We start from the raw sequence: 13527 nt of genomic DNA on the forward strand, positions 1-13527 counted from the left end.
GTGATATATTCTTGAAAACTCAGAGATGTGGATTCGGAGAGCAATTACATTACCACACGACCTTGGTGTTTGTCAAAAGCAGTCGGTAATTCAGCCTGGTTTTTTTTTTCGCGGGTGGTGGGAGACGGACGGCTTCAGCAACTCCTACACCACTAACGAAGCGAGCTGAAAAAGACTTTTCCCGGACCACAACATCATGGCCACCAACAAAACTCAGCAGTGATTGTTCTTGCTCCGTTTGTTCAGGGAAGAAGGAGGCGGGAACCGGCGAACGTTTAACAACTTTTAATCAAAAAGGTCCTAGTCCTCTCTCGTCCTTCACCGGTGTCGCTCGTCCTTATGCCTCCGTGCTCCCTCATGAGAGGACTCGAGACCGGTGTGTCTCATTCTCAATCACGCCCACCGATCTCGCTCGCTCGTCCCATGTCTCGTTCGCTCGTCCACCTCGCCACACTCCGACTTTAACTTCTGGACATTCATCAGCGGTGCCACACACTCGCATCTTTCACCGCCGCCATAACTGAACTACAACTCAAACTAGCGCATGACATCAACGTCATCACTCTCAGCCACTCCCTCTGCTCGCTGATTGGTCCGGTAAAAAATAGTTCAGGAGAAAACCTAAGCATATACAGCAGTCCCAGACGTAGTACTGAAGGAAAATGAAAATTGAGCGGAAGTACGTAGGAGGGCGGAGCCAGGCTACTGGAGAGTATGGGTGGCACGAAGAATAAGCTTATTCCATAGCTTAGGGCCTATAACACTAAAAGCCAATTGCTAGATCTGAGGTTCAGGGCAGGAACATATGGTTGTGCTAACTCAGTTATTTAATACTCGATTTCAGGGATCAGGTTATAATCAGGTTGAGGGTCGGTTTTGGTTTAGGGTTCGCTCTCAGTTTTGATGGGTATGGTTACACTGTTTAAAATTTTAGTGTGAAATGACAGTATATTCCAGGATAATAATTGCATGACTTTCACTGTAATTCCACCATGTATGTATCGCTGCAGCCCGGAGACCTACAGGTGGGAGGAGCTTACGCCGCAGGTGAGAGGAGCTTACACCGCAAGTGAGAGGGATTTCATAAGCGTCATTGATGCTGACCGAGGGCCGCAGTGAATGAGTATGGCAGGAAGTAGTGACAGTAATGAAAATAAACTATTAAATATTACGTTCCTCATCATGGTTTAATTTCTTAAAGCTTTGTTATTATTGTGTGTGTCCAATACCACTCATTGTCAATGATGAAGTCACGTCTTTACACCTTTTACCATACTTAAAGTGATGGTGTTTTAAATTAATTAGGCTGTAATGTAGACCTTGACCTTATTCAAGCATATTTCTGAATATTAGCTACATATCCCAGATAGCAACATTGTGTCGGCCCATATGCTGCGTGGAATGACGGCCCTTGAGTGGACCACTCCTGTTTGCCAGATCTGGGCCACAAGCAGGCCAGAGCAATGCCACATGTCAGCCAAGAGCAAAGAAATAAACCAGAACTGGACCTTATCTGAGCCACAAAATCTTTGTAGATTACATGTGGAGTCATCTCAGCCTAAATAAACCTGTTAACAAGCAGAATCACTGAAGAGAGAAGAGAACAGAAAAAGAGATGAGCAGAAAGACAAGAACTACAACTGACTTCAGCCACAGCCAGTTGTATCGTGTTTCAGTGAGTCTCTCGTCCATCAGATGTGAAATGATGGAAACAGAGAGCAAACTGAGGAAGCAGAAGGTCAGAGATGTTTCCTCATGAGCTCTTAATGTTTAACTGCTTCTTTCTCAGTGTTTCTCTGTCTCTTTCTCTTTCTGCATCGACACATTCAGATCAGCATAAAACTTTAACAAACTGATTCTAAAAAACTGACAATGCAAACAAAAACTCAAAACATGTAAATGAGAAACCAGCCAAGAAAAATAAAGGGCGTCAACTTGGAAATTCTTGAACACGTACACAATAGTGGTGAGAACAATTCAACACTATAAAACTCCAAACAGGATTCAGTAACTTCATCATCCGCTTCCACATATGTGTGAAGATGAGATTTGCAGCACAGATAAGGAAATCCACTGAATCTGTTTATACAATTTTGCCTTGAAATCGCTTATTTTATGAGTCTGATACGAGATTTACAATTGTAAAATGTAGAAAAATAACACAGAATGCTGCATAAACTGTTAATAAATGCGATTTCAGTTATATTTGACCATTGAAATAGGAAACTAGGATGTTTTCCATTCCTGAAATCTGGTCCCCTTATCCATGTGTGTGTTTCTTCTGTTTTCTTCATGGGAAATTGTGGACATAACACATGGCCTGTTGTCCCCTTTAGGGTTGTTGTTTTTTTTTTGTTTTTTTTTGCCAAAGTGAAACTGAAAGTAAACTGAGCTCTGCAGGAAAAGTCCTTATTTATATGAAAAGGCATCAGGAAGTCTGCCCCCACCCCCCTCTCTCTCCCTCCCTCCCCCTCTCACATAAACAAGCAAACGGAGACGACAAAAGACTACAGATAATTAACATAACTTACTGGTCCCAGCCTGATCATTTGTAGTGCTGTCACTGGTCACGGGTGTTGGTGAAACGGGTAAGAGCATGATTTTAGAAATGTTCTGTCAGATATCTTAAGTTTGGGGGATTTATGGGAGATTGGTTGGGGCTAGTTGTCACAGGGCTGTGTCTCAGTAACTAAAAAAAAAGTCCAACAGCACTAATATGTTTTCTCTGGCAGTTTTGATGTTTTTGTATAGTGGTCTTTTAGGGTATGTTTACACAACCAAGGTGTACACAAAATAAAAAAAGTTTCTCGTTTCTCGCGTACAGAGGAAAACATTGTCAAAATTATCCTTGTTCATCAGATCTGCAAAAATTATTAAAAACGCTGTATTCTGCTGTCAGGCCAGTAGCTGGCGATGTCACTCTGTAAAGAAAGACTTCCTGCCTATAGACTGAGCATGTGCATGACGTCACCATTTTCACAAATTCAAAATGTTTGTAGTTTACACGAAAACAATAATGGTATCGTTTTCAGAAACTTTCAAAAGTTCCCGTTTTCAGGCCCCCAAACCACTGCTGTTGTCTAAATGAATGGCCAGCTTTCAGGTTAAAACATTGTTGTGTAAAAAGCTCCTTAGTTTTCTTTTGCCCTGTTCTGTTCCTGACGCCATGTTTGTAGTTCTTTGCAGTTTTTCTTGTTGACTAGTCCTGATTGTTCCCAAGTGTGTCTAATTAACCCTTGTGTATTTATCTCTTATGTTTTCTTTGTTGTTGTTTTTTTCATCAGTTGTAGAATGTAATGGTGCATGTTTCTGTTTCCAGTGTTCCTAGAGCCTGTACCATGATGGTAGTTTAACAAACTCAGGGTTACAGGATTAGTTTTGAGTTGACAAAACCAAACCAATCTATTCAGGCTTTGTTGGTCCCATGATGCTGATCATCAGCTTTCTCTGTCAACTCAGGCTTTGATCCTGAGTTTAGGAGTTTAGCTGTGACATCAGTAGTGAACAGCCAATCACAGGCTGTGGATCAGTGAAACTGAGATTCATTTATCTCTTCTGCAGAATATTACATGATTGAAAAATATTAAGAATTTAAACAAATAGACAGGAAGAAAAGAGCTGTCTATGAAAGAGGATAACAAATAAATATCTTATAAGTCAATGCAAGTAAAAGTTATGAAGTTAGTTTAGTTGATATATAGAGAGAATTGAACATTTAAGATCACATATAGTCATTTTTATAGCTTTATTTATTGATTTTAAAGCTTATTTGTATGACCTTTATATAGGCTATTAATATTAATTTTAACTAAGTGCCTATTAATGATTGATTAACTAAAATATATAAGGGTATAATTACATAAATGATATCTAAATCATTCAAAAGTATTATTATTATAAATAAGCATTGTTAAAAGCCAGACACTTTAGTCTTTAAAAACCATTTGCTATGTAGTGACCTTTAATTTGGATAGAAACAGAGGGAGTGACTTTATTTCATCAGAGGCGTGTCACTTTGCTCACAGCTGATTGGTCCAATTTCAGTTTGAGATGTCTTATCCAGAACATAACCTGTCCTGGAGCAGGTTAGCTGTGGAGCGTAAGTTACTATGGAGATGAACACTACTAAAAGCCAAACCACTTTAATGGTACCTAAAACCCAGGATTGGCACAAACTAAGCTTAAACATATCTGGCTAGCCAGCTAAACCGGCTTCATGGTATAGGCCCCTAGTTTCCTGGTTCTCTGTTCTTGCTTGTTTGTTTATGTAGCTTTATGTAGGGATTGTGATTGGCACAAATATCGATTTCGACTTTTCTTGGGTTGAATTATATTTGCTCGCATTCATTAATATTCCCTTGTGTGTGCTTATATAAGTAGACTATCATTTCAAATATTAGGTTGTAAGTTATTAACATTTTAAAATTTCACATTTAAAGAAATCGTTTCGGTTACTAATGTAACCTCGGTTCCCTAAGAAGAGGGAACGATTATTGCGTTTTGCTAAAACGCAAGGGGGAATTCCTTTTCCTCGAGATATTGAAGCAAATTTTTATCCAAAAATACCTTTTATACGCAGTGCAGCTGCACAACTCTCAGCAGGAAGCAGCTGCGTGCTGATTGGCTGTGCCGCTGCAACTGCAGCAACCTATAGCGAGACCGTGGGGCGGGACGGACCAATCAGGTCCTTCCAAATTCCCGCCACAAGGGGCAACAGAATTTGCATAGCCAAGGGTATATAAGACCCACTCTCGCAAGGTTAGTCAGGTTAATCGACTGAAGCGACTCCTGAGCAAGTGAGCAAGCACGGCAAGCAAAACGCAATACTCGTTCCCTCTTCTTAGGGAACCAAGGTTACATTAGTAACCGAAACGTTCCCTTACGAGAGTACCCTCGTATTGCGTTTTGCTAAAACGCAAGGGGGACCAATGCAAAACGCCGTGCTTGCTTAACGGCTCTAAGGCCGACGACACCAAACCCAGGCCAACCTAGGTGGGCCCGTAATATGATATCAATAATTCAGAGTGAGCCAGACCTGAGTCGGGCCCTAATGAGAATGAACACGATATACGTGCAATAATAAGAATAGACCAGACATAGTCGGGTCAGGAATAATGAGTGGCCAGATAATTCGAGCCGTATAAGGAATATGCTTATGACTTATACAATATTCAACCCAGGCCGGACTTATCGAGCCTTAAGGGGTTAAATCTGTTTACACAGCAAGAAGCCCGGCTTGTAAAGCCGGAACATCTAAATTATAGAATCTGATAAAAGTGGACGGGGAGGCCCAGCCTGCCGCCGCACAGATATCGTTCAGAGAAATGCCAGTAGACCAAGCCCACGAAGAGGCCATGCCTCTAGTAGAATGGGCTTTAATGCCTAAGGGGCAGCTGAGATCTTTAGACTCATAGGCCAGTGAGATAGCATCCACTATCCAACGTGACAAGGTCTGCTTTGTAACCGCGCACCCTCGGGTGCGGCCGCCAAAGCACACAAAGAGCTGTTCAGTTTGCCTGTAAGCAGCGGAACGCTCTATGTATATTCTCAGCGCTCTGACAGGACAGAGCAAATTAGCATCTATTTCATCTAACTGTGATGAAAGTGCCGAAAGTGAAATGACCTGTGCTCTGAACGGAGTTGAAAGCACTTTAGGTACGTATCCATGTCTTGGTTTGAGGACGACTTTGGAGTCGTTTGGCCCAAATTCCAGACACGAGGCGCTCACAGAGAGCGCGTGCAGATCACCCACTCGCTTAACTGATGCGATCGCTAGCAGAAAAGCGGTTTTTAGTGACAGGAGCTTTAAGCTCACTGAATGCAGAGGCTCAAATGCAGAGCTCTTCATGGCATCCAGGACCGTGGACAGGTCCCATATAGGGACTGAAGGGGGGCGAGGTGGGTGAAGCCTTCTAGCCCCCTTAAGGAAGCGAACAATGAGATCGTTCTTTCCTAGTGACAGTCCGTTCACTCGAATGTGATACGCTGCTATAGCAGCCACATAAACTTTGAGCGTGGAGGGGGAGCGACCCGCGTCCAGAAGCTCTTGTAAAAATGTAAGCACCTCTGACACTGCACAATCATGTGGGGTCAGACTTCGCGCTTTACACCAGTCTGAAAAGACTGACCATTTGCCTGAATAGAGCCGCCTAGTCGTAGGGGCTCTAGCTTCAGTAATAGTATTCATTACGCTTTCAGAAAGGTTCTCATGTACCCGTTGATGGGCCAAACATGAAGCGCCCATAGATCGGGACGGGGATGCCAGATCTGCCGTTCCGCCTGCATGAGGAGGTCTCTCCTCAGCGGGATCGGCCACGGAGCTGCATCTGACATCTGACTCAGCAGTGAGAACCAAGGTTGGTTTCTCCAAAGCGGGGCTATTAAAAGCTATTAAAATCAACTTTGAACATAAAACAAGCAACTAAAATGTCACGACAAAAACAGCAAAAGTAAAAGCAATTAGTAAGTATCAAAGAAAATTTGTCAATTCAGATGCATAATTTATTCATGCCGCAATGCATGCTGGGACACATGGGGGGGGGGGGGGGTTGATTGGTGGTACCCAACATGCACTGCAGCTTGAAGATTTTAATTGATTGTCACCATTGTTGAGATTCATACATTGATTCTTGATGTCTGTGTATATCTAAGCAATGCCATAGATTTAAATCCTGCATATTATTCGAATACCACTACGGTGCTGTAACTCGTGCTGTAGAATCACATGGCAACTATTATGAATAAACCAAAACTATTAACACAGTACCACAATAACCAGAGTATTAGACTCTGAATGAGATCAGTGATTTAGCCACACGATGTCATTAACAATATATAAATAGCCAACATCACCAGATATTCTCTTGGATTCCCTTGCCATAACAAATGTGCTTTATAAACACACAGTTAAAGGAGCTAGAGAAAAAAATTAATGAGTTAAGAGCCCAACTAAAGCAGACACTGATCTCCAGCATGGTGACTTCAAACAAAACTATAAACAGAAAATTACAGAAATAAAGTCAGTCTGGTTAATAATGTGTGAAGCTGGTAATGCTGTTTGTGGAGTTGTTTAATCCTCCTCTGCCAAGATCTTCAGATTTAATGTCTTCTTTTATCTTCAGTTGATTTCATCTAAGGCTGTGGCTGAAGTCAGTTGTAGTTCTTGTGTTTCTCTTTCCGTCAGGGATTCTGCTCATTATCATCAGGTGTTCATAATTAATTCTCAATCATCACTCAATGATCTCATTAACTTGAACACTGCTTCAATGGTACTTTATCTCAGTAGTGTGCACTAGGCTGTGTTAATTTATCATGGGCATTTTTCTGTGTACCATTACATAAAACTTACCTATTTCATTTACGTTTGACTGACAAATATGAATCACATTAAGTTTATTTGTTTGTTTATGTTAAAACTATGTAGTCCAAATGGATGGAAAATTGTAATGTAATTCAAATACATAAAACTTATATTTAGACCAAAATATTTTTTTGAGTGCAGGGGCTGAATTAATCTGTGGGGCGAGTCGCTGAGTAACAGGGACTCGGTAGCCCGGTAACCTTGCGCTAAGTTGGCGCTTATGAGGGAATTGTTTCCCGCCGCCTGAGTGCAGGGGGCCGGGGGACATAGAGTATTGGTGCTTGTGTACAGGCGAGCGCGCTTGAGTGCGGGCTCGTTGACTGTGAGAGTAATGTTTCCAACCACCTGAGTGCAGGGGGCTGGGGAACATGGGGGAGTGCTTGAGTGTAGGGGTACATGCTTTAATGCTGGCACACTGCCTACAGAGAAAAAGCTCTTTTTGTGACTCATATGGGTCGCCGTGAAAACGGCGTTTGTGTACATGCGAGCGCGCTTGCTTGCGGGCTCGTTGGCTGTGAATGTGGCGTTCCCAGCCGCCTTGAAGGGAGCTGGGGAACGTTTTAGAAGAGAGAGAGGCGGTGCACCGGCCGAAGCGAGCACTATCCGTCTTCTCTTCATACCTCTGGCAAGGACGGCTTCGGAGGCTCAGGTTTCGACACATTGCTGGGTCGTGGACCTCGACGCTCCGGCGGTCTGCTGCGGCTCGTAGAGCGGGAACGCTGACCGGGCTTGGAAGCCGCGTGAGGCTGGCGAGCTGAAGGCGGCGCCTTGGCGGGCTGGGCTGGTCCAGCTTTAGCTTGACGGCTTGCGGAGGAGCTGGAACGCTTAGGCAGGAAATGTCGCATTGCCTGCGAAGCCTTCTGTGCCTCAGTGAAGCGCTCCGTGAACCCAACCACGGCGGAACCAAACAATCCTGAAGGCGAAATGGGCGCGTCCAGGAAAGCGGTCTTGTCCGTGTCCTTCATCTCAGTTAAGTTAAGCCATAAATGGCGCTCCAACACCGTCAGGCTGGCCATACATCTGCCGATCGCCTGAGCATTAGCCTTGGTGGCGCGCAGGGCCAAGTCAGTGGCGCCGCGCAGATCCTTCAGAGCCTCGTTGTCAGGAACAGACTCGTCCAGTGAACGGAGGAGTTTGGCCTGGAAGACTTGAAGCACCGCGATAGAGTGCAGCGCTGACGCCGCCTGGCCGGCGGAGGCGAATGCTCGACCGGCGAGGCTGGACGTAGTGCGGCAGGCTTTGGAAGGGTGCACAGTCTTTGAATGCCATCCTCTGGTGGAGGGCGGGCAAAGGTGAGCAGCGACAGCTTCTTCGAGGGGAGGAAGGGTTTGATATCCTTTTTTCTGAGCGCCATCGACTACCGAGAGCGCTGGAGAAAAGGAGGATTTGGCGCGAGAAGAAAATAGCGCCTTCCACGATTTTGTTAGCTCCTCGTGGACTTCTGGAAAGAAGGGAGCGGGTCTTTGAGCGGTCGGTTGACGGCGGTTCTCGAAATACCACTCATCCAGTCGGCTTCTCGTGGGCTCCTCGGGCTGAGACCAGTCAATGCCGAGGTCGTCCACGGCCTTGGTGAGGAAGCGCATAAGCTCAGCGTCAACTGAGGTTATGACGCCGCTAGCCGTCCGCGTCGAAGTGGCGTGCTCCGAGGCGGCATCCGACCACCCGCTTCCGGATGCAGCAAGGGAAAGGCTGTCATCCTCTTCCTCCTCCGGTCCGCCGAACGAAACAGCAGCAGCCGCCATGCGAGGGGAGCTGTGCTGCTCGTCGACGAACAAGACGGGCGATGGCGAGGCACGCGGGGACATGCCCGGCGTGTGCTCGTCAGAGCGCTCCGGTGGCCTCTGGTCGCGACGTTTCTTCTTCCGTGGCTCTAGAGGCTAGGAGCACGGGACGGGATCAGAGTCGAAGCTGGCGAGCCGAGCCCGAAGGGTCTGCAGCGCCAGTTCGTCGCACTCAGGGCAGCCGGCCTGGTTGAGTGCAGCCTGCGTGTGGTCTCGTCCGAGACATGACACGCAGATGATGTGCCGATCCTCGTCCGCGATGAAACCTCTGCACGAGGCGCAGGAACGAGACATTTGCAACAACGTCTCGTGCTCTTTTTTGAATGTGTAAAAACACAGTAAGGTATGAAAAGGATATAGTGCCGGATGGCGCAGCTGGAAGGCAGGCTGAAGGCGGAGAATCCGACGTCCTCAGGCCGCGTGTTCCGCTGGGTGCGTGTCGACGGCAGGCTTCGATCCGGAGCTCAACGATTGCAAGTCGCTGAAGAAGAATTAATCTGACTAACCTTGCGAGAGTGGGTCTTATATACCCTTGGCTATGCAAATTCTGTTGCCCCTTGTGGCTGGAATTTGGAAGGACCTGATTGGTCCGTCCCGCCCCACGGTCTCGCTATAGGTTGCTGCAGTTGCAGCGGCACAGCCAATCAGCACGCAGCTGCTTCCTGCTGAGAGTTGTGCAGCTGCACTGCGTATAAAAGGTATTTTTGGATAAAAATTTGCTTCAATATCTCGAGGAAAAGGAATTCCCCCTTGCGTTTTAGCAAAACGCAATACGAGAGTACTCTCGTAAGGGAACTAGTGTTTGATCATGTCTAAATATTTATTCAAATTAAACACCTAAAAATTATTAAGCAGTTATGATCTGCAAAACTTTTTTGAGAAACTAGATGTTAATTTATTAAAGAGCTAAACAGGCACCTGGTGAGTAATGACATTACCAATGAAAATTATAATTTTTCCAGCCATAAAATGACTCTAATTTGCCTCTTTGTGTTGAAATTCTCTATTTAACCTTAAATACTACACTAATTGTAATATAAATAATAAAAATATTACAAGATTATTGCACAAATGTAGCAGTGCACAAATTTAAGTTGTCTTTACTTAAGCAATATTTCTACCGGGCGCCCCCGCGTTTTGGCATATTTTGCCACATTTTGGCCGTGATTCCGCTACTTTTGATCAACAATTTGATTCAACAATACCCCTCCAATTGCTAATCAAAAATAGCGGAATCACGAAAAGTGATTCACAAAAGTACTTTATCACAAATCACAAAAGTACTTTAATGTATAGACCAATTTATTTTCATTTACACATTTTAATTTACATGACAAGAAAATATATGCGTGAACATATGAATTTGTTTAATATACAAATTATAACTTGCATTACAAAAATAAACAGAATGTACATAACAACCACTTCTCTTTTATTTAGCCTACACATTTCAAGTTAACGAAAATGAACAATAGACAGCAATTACTTGGTTTAATTTACAAATAACGTGCATAAAAAAAAAATAATAATAGCCTATAGAGAAATTGTTCTGTGCATCCCGGCCACGACTTTACATTAAGCCTTTGGAGGAGACTTTCAGTATAATGGACCGTCGTCAGTGAGCGACATTCATTTATTCATTCATTCATATAAAATACTTTATTTTGCAGTAAAATCAGCAGTTTTCGTTTATTTGCATTTTGACTTATAGTTTTGAGTGACAGATGTCGTATTTGATTTAGCCTATTTTTGTCTGTGACATATTTTAGCTACGGTGTTGACAGTATGCCTATGATAAGAAAAAAATAAATGATTGGCCAACATAGCCTTTTACTTCTGTTATTCCCAGTCTCTCTCTCTCTTTCTGCACTGAAAAAAATGGTGTGTTGGATTTACATGATTTAATCATGTACATCGTTTCCACATGATTCAATTAAGTTAAACAAACATAATTTGTTCACATAATTTCAACATAATGGAATTGAGTAATTTTTAAGTAACCGAATTAAGTAGTAGTCTCACAATGATTTTAATATGGCTCCCTAACAACAGTGGTGCACACAGGGGCTTAAGACCCTGCCTCTTTAATCAAAGCATATGTTTATTTTTGTATATTTCTGTTGTCACTTGATTGATCTATAACACAGTACTCAGTAGCTGTCATTATATTTGTCAGCAATAGCACATCATATATGTGTTAAGTGTGAAATGTCCATTAATGACATGTGCTGAGTCAGTCGACCTAAGCAATCGCTCCGCTCTTCTCCACTATGGTAACCCAGTGTAATTTAAATTGTTTGAATAATTCCAACAAAATTAAACATTAAACACTAATAAACAATAAAATGTCTCCCCCTTTTTCTCATTTTGCCCAAAAACACATAAAATAACACTAAATTTCAACAATTTTACTCTAGTCGTCAAGTCCCAAGCAAAGCATGCTGGGAACTACAGTTTCAGCAAAAATAATTTTCGAGTACTTAATTGGTTCACATTCACCCCAAATAATTTAATCTAGTAGATTGCACATTTTAGAGAATTACATTAATCGAAAGCAATGAAATCATGTTTAGAAGAGAAACACAAATTTGTTGCGTAGATCATAAATAATATGATTAAGTAAATTGGACAACACACAGCAAAATCCCCAGTGTTAAATTAACACTCCTCAGTGTACATATGTGTCCACACTACAGGGTGTTAAAAGTAACACTTAAGAAGTGTTAAAGTTAATGAGATAATTAAGTGATTAATTAAGTTATGATTGACCATTAGTGATGAGAAACACAAGAACTACAACTGACTTCAGCCACAGCTTTATATGCAATCCACTGAAGATAAAAGAAGACATTAAATCTCTGAAAATCTCAGCAGAGGAGGATTAAACAACTCCACAAACAGCATTACCAGCTTCACACATTATTAACCACACTGACTTTATTTCTGTCAGACGTCTACAGAAGCTCTTACTGAGATTCAGATGTTGATGATTTATTGAAAATAATAGTTTTGTTTGACGCCACCATTATGGTGATCAGTGTTGCTTTAGTTGGGCTCTTGACCCTTGACTTGTCAGCATTTTTTCTCTCTGGCTGCTGTAACTGATTGTTACAGTGAGAACAGCAAGAGAAAATTGATGATGACAAGTTGATGACAGATGTTGTTGGTGATACAATTGTTATCATCATATGGTGCCTTATTTGCTGATCTCCTGAGAGTCATTGATTATAGTAGCATTGTGACTCTACAGCAGGAGATCCAGCAGCGTTTTCATCAGAGAAACTGATCAATGTTTAAAACATTTACATAAGTCTTGTTTTCCGGTTTAATAACACATCACACAATAAGCACTTCTAACTCCTGCGAGATTAACTCACACACAGACATCAAGAATCAGCCTATGAATCTCAACAATGGTGACATGCTTCATGCCGCAATGCATTCTGGGTGCATCATGCAAAACTCATCCATGGCTCCCAGAATGCATTGCGGCATAAAGCATGTCACCATTGTTGAGATTCATAGGCTGATTCTTTATGTCTGTGTGCGAGTTACTCTCGCAGGAGTTAGAAGTGATTTGTGTACAATCTGCCTAAAAACATATTCAGCTTTATTGATTAAAACCGATTTGGATCTTTCCTGGAATCACAGTAAAAACAAAGTTAATCAGTGATTTAAATCACTATACAATGATCATATTCTTATCACTGAGCAGTCAACAGCATCTGATTGTGTTTACTCTTGCTTTTCTTGCCATTGCAAACTCAGTTACATCAGCCAGAGAAACACTAACATTAAAATGTCATCAAACTGCCCAACTAAAGAAAACACTGATCACCATGATGGTGACATTAAAACAGTTTCAACACAAAATAAACAAGAAAGTAATTCTCAATAAGAGCTTCTGTAGACATCTGACAGAAATAAAGTCAGTCTGGTTAGTAATGTGTGAAGCTGGTAATGCTGTTTGTGGAGTTGTTTAATCCTCCTCTGCTGAGATCTTCAGAGATTTAATATGTTCTTTTATCTTCAGTTGATTTCATCTAAAGCTGTGGCTGAAGTCAGTTGTAGTTCTTGTGTTTCTCATCACTAATGGTCAATCATGACTTAATTAATCACTTAATTATCTCATTAACTTTAACACTTCTTAAGTGTTACTTTTAACACCCTGTAGTGTGGACACATATGTACACTGAGGAGTGTTAATTTAACACTGGGGATTTTGCTGTGCATGTGTTTTCCTGTTTTTTCAGTGTGTAGAGGACATTTAAAAGAGAGATTCTGGAAACAAAATCTAAATTTAGCTGGATCGGTCGGGTCGGGAATAAAATAATTTATAGCGTGTGAGCACGGAGTGAATTTGAAGCGCGAGCGGGAGGGTGCGGT

General features: G+C 42.5%; 2 protein-coding genes across 3 annotated transcripts in view; one reads left to right on the forward strand and one right to left on the reverse strand.

The window, feature by feature from the left end:
- LOC307124221 (uncharacterized protein) overlaps positions 1-13527 on the reverse strand; it is a gene marked incomplete at its 3' end in the record, with an annotated part of 717433 nt that overhangs the window by 177834 nt on the left and 526072 nt on the right. The window lies entirely within an intron of this gene.
- Positions 2462-13527, forward strand: part of LOC307122988 (B-cell receptor CD22-like) — a 106260-nt gene continuing 95194 nt past the window's right edge. The window contains exon 1 of one of the 2 annotated variants that reach the window (XM_079811350.1): positions 2462-2588. The gene's annotated coding sequence lies outside the window, so the exon portion shown is untranslated. The remainder of the gene's footprint in view (positions 2589-13527) is intronic. The other variant, XM_079811352.1, reaches the window with a different exon arrangement.

This window comes from Gobio gobio (genome assembly GCF_949357685.1).
Source record: "Gobio gobio genome assembly, chromosome: 3".
Classification (NCBI taxonomy): domain Eukaryota; kingdom Metazoa; phylum Chordata; class Actinopteri; order Cypriniformes; family Gobionidae; genus Gobio; species Gobio gobio.